Source organism: Benincasa hispida, chromosome 5 (genome assembly GCF_027475165.1).
Source record: "Benincasa hispida cultivar pf3 chromosome 5, pf3_genome.v1.1, whole genome shotgun sequence".
NCBI lineage: Eukaryota > Viridiplantae > Streptophyta > Magnoliopsida > Cucurbitales > Cucurbitaceae > Benincasa > Benincasa hispida.
In genome coordinates this window covers 66143803-66149421 of record NC_143482.1, presented here as the reverse complement: position 1 = coordinate 66149421, position 5619 = coordinate 66143803, and the positions used below count along the sequence as shown (strand labels likewise).

General features: G+C 38.0%; 1 long non-coding RNA gene across 3 annotated transcripts; it reads left to right on the top strand.

Annotated features, from left to right (window-relative positions):
• Positions 1-393: 393 nt before the first annotated feature.
• On the top strand, positions 394-3225 carry LOC120078217 (uncharacterized). Of its 3 annotated transcripts, XR_005481954.2 has the most exons (3): positions 462-1114; positions 2349-2446; positions 2564-3225. It is a non-coding gene; the product is annotated as an uncharacterized LOC120078217 (long non-coding RNA). The 3 variants fall into 3 exon arrangements; XR_005481953.2 differs by lacking the exon at positions 2349-2446 and having other exon boundaries at positions 394-1114; XR_005481952.2 differs by having other exon boundaries at positions 394-1114; positions 2349-3225.
• Positions 3226-5619: the final 2394 nt, after the last annotated feature.

The window sequence follows — 5619 nt, the reverse complement described above, 5'->3', positions numbered from 1 at the left end:
TTTTTGAATGGTAATCTTGAGAAGATCATTTATATGGAGCAACCTGAGGGATTCATAACCCAAGGTCAAGAGAAAAAGGTTTGCTGTTATACCCCGAATTATTGTTCTTAATGTAATTTCAATATCTTCTAAAATTTGAGGATATTTTTGGAATTTTAGAAATTTAAGAGTAATTATTGTGTTTTAATTGCTAAGAAAGGGGGTTTCAATTTAATTGTTTAATCAGAAGGAGATTGTGGAATATGGACTTTTATGTCACCCAAATTTAATTTGAAATTAATGCCAAAAATTAATTTCATTTTTGGAAGGAGATTAGTGAAATTCTTTTTGAATTGAAAATTTTAAGGAAAAAGGGATTAAAAGTTGGGAGGAAGAAAATAAAAATAAAAAAAAGGTAAAAACATAATAGAATAAAATAAAATAATTTATTATTATTTTTTCTTTTATTTTCATCTTCTTTCTGCTTTTTTCCCCCGTCCCCCCCTTTTCTTATTGCAGCCGCCAAGACCCCCTCTCCTCACCAGCTTCCATCTCTCTCATGCCTCTTCGTCGCCGCCTTCCAGCCGTTGCCCTAGTCGTCGATGCACTGCTGTGAGCCGATCGTTCGAGCTGCCCGCGAACCTCCGTCATTCATCCCAGTCGTGTACCGACGTCCTCTGCGTGCAGATCCGCTCGCCAATCGTGCCAAAAATCCCGATCTCCATCTCTCTCCCGCGTCTCTCCTCACTCTCCCTTACCATCGACGTCAGCCATCCCCCGCGCGCGAACCAGACCCAATCGTCGGCTTTCTCAGTCGACCTTCGCCCACCTATCGCCTCACCATGTCGTGTCGGCCCCTGTCCCCACCGCCACAGGTCCAGCCACGTGTCGCCCTACTCGTTCCGCTGTCGCCTTTCGCCATTCTTTCATCTTTTCGTCGTGCCTCTACTGTTGGGTTGAGTGTTTTGGTAAGATTTTCACATTTGGGGTGAATTTTGTGGATTAAACTGTTGTCCTTTTGACTTTTGGTTTCGGTTTGATTGATACCCATCGCGTTTGGAGCTAGATTGAAGTTTTGAGAAATTTCTGAGGCACTGTCCAGTTTCGTGGAAGGGTAATTTTGGCGACCTTTTGGGTAAGTTTTTTGGGTATTGTGGATTTGAGAATAAGGATTTAGATTTAATTGTTTGGGCTGGAATTGAATGGTTGTATTCTTATGTTAAGACCGTTACCTTGAGTTGCTGTATTATTTTGGTTGCTTGATTAGCTGTGAATCTTAACATCGAGGTAAGTAATCTTACCATTGGAACTGGATGATGGTTTGATGTTTATGTATGCCATGCTGATATGAAAATTTAAAAGACTAGATGCGCATAGAGATATTCAAATGCTAACATGATATGAGTATATTGTTATTCTATGAGATTTTATTTGATCTGAGGATGATGAGATGTATATGTATGTTATGGGACTATGATGACGAGATGTATATGTATGTTATAGAACTATGATGATGAACTGTATTTGTATGTTATAGAACCATGATATGATACTTATGATGTTGTAATCGTGATAGTATCCTCACTGTTAGTTAGATGCCTACTAGAGGTTGTATGTCCTTTGGGATTCATTAGAGGTGGTGCTTTCCATTGTGATTCACCAGAGGTTATGTGTCCTTCTTGATTCGCTAGAGGTGATTTCCTTCGGGATCCACCAGAGGTTGTGTTTCCTTCGGGATTCACTAGAGGTGGTGGTTTCCTTCAAGATCCACTAGAGGTGGTGTTTCCTTTGGGATTCACCAAAGGTTGTGGATCTTACGCGACTTACTAGAAGTAGTGGGCATACTTAACTACAAGAGGATGAAGTTTGGTTATTCATGTATGTACGTGTCTCATGAGAACTAGGGGAGTGCTTACGTCCCACTAGAGGTAGGCATCTAGAGAACATAGATGCCTAGCCTGACCCTAATAGTAGGGTCACTTACTGAGTATTTTATACTCACCCATTTTTAGGAAAGGGCAGGGATGTGCCAGTCAATGACAAAAGGAATTCATGAACGAGCCACTGGGGACAAGTTTTATGCTTCTGCTCATGATATTTAGATTTCTTTTCATCTTTTTCAACTTTTAGTTTTGATGTTTGAAAGTTACTATTAAGATTTGTTTCAGACCTATTTATTATCATTTATGATTTATAGATACTCTATCTTTTTTTTTGTTGTTGTAATATTTGAATTTAATGGAGGTCTTTTAAATTTATCTTATTTATTTAGCATTTATTTCACTATAAAAGAGTGTTGTTTTAAGTTCCATGCATGAATGTGTTTTGTAACGGCCTAACTTTATTCCTTGGGGGTCGGGTCGTTACAGTTGGTATCAGAGCTCACATTTGGGGTTCTGAAGACTGACTTACTACTTAAATCTAGGTAGTCCTTATGGCCCAGTAATTAATTCCTTGTCGTCGTCAGGTATGTCCTACTAATGAAAGTTTCAGTACATACATGAGATTAGTTGATGTAATGTTTTAGTGGCATGTTTTCTTAAGAAAGTCTTAGAAAGAGAGTTGATTTGTAAGTTCTTGACAGGACATCGCACTTAAGCCCAGACCAAAAAAGGCAGTTAGAGGAGGGGTTCGGCACCCCAAGTGCAACATCCACAAGTTTAGATTCATCCTCTTCCAGGGGTGTAGAAAGAGGGAACTAGTGGAAATCAGACAGTCCAGCTTTAAGTCCACCTATGTCTCAAGTCGATGAAAAAGCAATGGAGGCAAAAAATGGGGAAGCCGTTGCATTGTCCCTAATGGAAAGATTGCAGGATTTGATTTGCAATGCAATGAGAGGACAAACTGCCCAGAATCAGGCTCAGAATGAGCAAGTACCACAAGTTCAGTTGCAACAGACCCAGTCGCTGAGTCAAAACATGTAGGGTCTGTCCCATGAAGCTAAGCACTTGAGGGATTTCAGGAAGTTTGTGCCTCGCCCATTTGATGGATCGTTGAGGGATCCCACTAAAGCAGAGATGTGATTGTCATCGATTGAGACGATTTTTCGTTATATGACGTGCCCGAAAGAGCACAAGCTCTAATGTGCAGTTTTTATGTTGACTAGCTGAAGGAACTCATTTTTAAAGAGATCCATGAGCGGAAGTGAATCGTCTAAATTCTATTTAGATTTAAAACATGAATTTACAATAAACATACAGATTATGAATTCTAAGTTAAATTACAGCATGCTTTTTAAACAAGAAATAGGGTTCAAAAGATTATACCTTTGAAGAACGTTTCTTCATGTAAACCCCTCGAACTATCACGAACTCGAATACAACAACAAAACTTGAAGACTTTCTTTAAGAATTTCACGAACCAAAATGAGACACAACCACTTGGATCCTTTGGTGTACTCAGGATGAGAACCCATGAGTTGTGGGCTCTTACTATTTTGGTAAGGAGGGAGTTTGAGTTTACGAGGAGAAAGACGATTACAAAAGAACACTATCGCATATGAATCTTCTCAATTGTGTAGTCTCTCTGTTTTTTCGTGTAGACTTGTTCACACGTCTATTTCGTTTATTTTAAGAAAAGAAAAACCATTTTTCCTTTATTCCAAAATGCCATAAAAACTGCATAACCACCCACTAAGGTGGTTTGAGAGAAAAAGAGATTATTATTCAAAATAATAAATAATATAAATAAATATGATAACCAACTTATCATATTATATTTATAACCTATAGTTTTGATATTGCATCATATACAATGTAAACTATAATTCTTTTTTTCTCTATTTTATGGCATTTAATATAAATCAAATTTATATTAAATTTAACAATTATGATTCTCACTCATAGAAAAAATATTTGAATCACATTCAAATATTTATTCCTCAAATTAAACTATAATATATTAAATACATTATGTCAATTATATCAAATATAATTGAATGAATTTATTTATATCATATATAATTAAATTCTCTCTTATTAATTTGAACAATTAAAATTAATCCAAAAATTGATTCTCAACTAAATCCTTTTGAGCTACCAAGGGGACCTTATAATTAAACTCTTTAAGGAATGGGAAACCTTTCTCTTGTTACATGAATCCAATTTGCATTTCATCCGGGAAAAGCCATCTTTTTCTCAACAATGTCTTTGTCATTTGATCCAATAGTGTTCCGTTAGATAGGAACAGATTTGATAAATACTGATAACTCTCGGATGGATTATTAGAACGGAAAAATCCATTAGATAATGAACTATTGGTTCTAAGCCATCTCTGGCGATGAATCAACAATCCGAAGTGCTTTTCTTGCGTATTCTTGATAAACCAGCGTTTATATATAGATGTAGGAAGATCTGTTTGGGAAGTAAGCAGCCCCTTTGACATCTCTTCATCTGCAAAGAATTCTCGATGTGAAAACACAGAGACAAAAGGCTGATCTTTGAATAGGAAAAAGAGTGGATCTGCAGGATCCCAAATGAATTGGCTTATTCGAAAAAAGCCTTGTTCTTTGGAAGATCTATCTCGTGTCTGGTACTGCACGGTTCCACTCTGCAAGAACTCCGAATCATTCTCTTGAAGCTCATCCTCTTCATCATAAATGATCCGCTTGCCCCGAAATGACCTAGCCCAATAGGGAAATCCCAATTCATTGGGCCTTTCGATACAATCAAATAGAAAGCCCCAAGGGCGCCATATTCTAGGAGCCCAAACTATGTGATTGAATAAATCCTCCTCTATCTGTTGCGGGTCGAGGACTCCTTCTCCTTCCCCTTCTTCAAACTCCGATTCGTATTGTTCATAGAGAAATCTCTGATCAACGATAGAACAAGATCCATTTTGTATCATATCTAAGGGATTCCTGGGTTCGGGCCGAAGAAGCAATGTCACTCGATCATTATCAAATCGACTGCAATCTTTTTCTGTCCGTGAGGATCCCAACAGAGCGCCTTCTACTTCTAATAGGCCATGAACTAGATCAGAATCATTCTCAACGAGTCCATAAGAAGTGATCCCATTTTTTTCATCGGGTCCGGGTAGAGACCAAAGGTCTTGAACGACCGATCCGGCAGAACAACTCAAAAGATAAAGAAGTATCGTTAATTTCTTCATGCTCGTTCCAAGTTGATCTAGTCGTGAAACTGGTGTTTTCACGACTCTATCACCCAGTCAATTCTGTTCCACTTAATCCCTATTTCATGGCCACATATTTTTCCGGCTAAGGAATGGGAAACCTTTCTCTTGTTACATGAATCCAATTTGCATTTCATCCGGGAAAAGCCATCTTTTTCTCAACAATGTCTTTTTCCGGTTAACTGTCGGGTACTCCACTAAAGACCGACAGCTGCACTCTTTGCACCACAGATATATTTCTGTATCCATTGGATATAACCAATCAACAGTACGATGACTTTTCACAAATTGCTCGTAAGTACAGTTGGACCAAATTACTGTCTTGCCCCTATAATTACATCTAACTTCTTAAGTACCATTGATCCCTCTAATGAATAATAAATCATAGTCATACTATGACCAAACTCCTCTCAGACAAGAAGAGGGTGTGGCGCCACATTGTTCAAGACCCGGAATCAACCTTTATGGGAGCAATTTATCTATTTACCCCTCCTTCGATGAAGGAGTGAA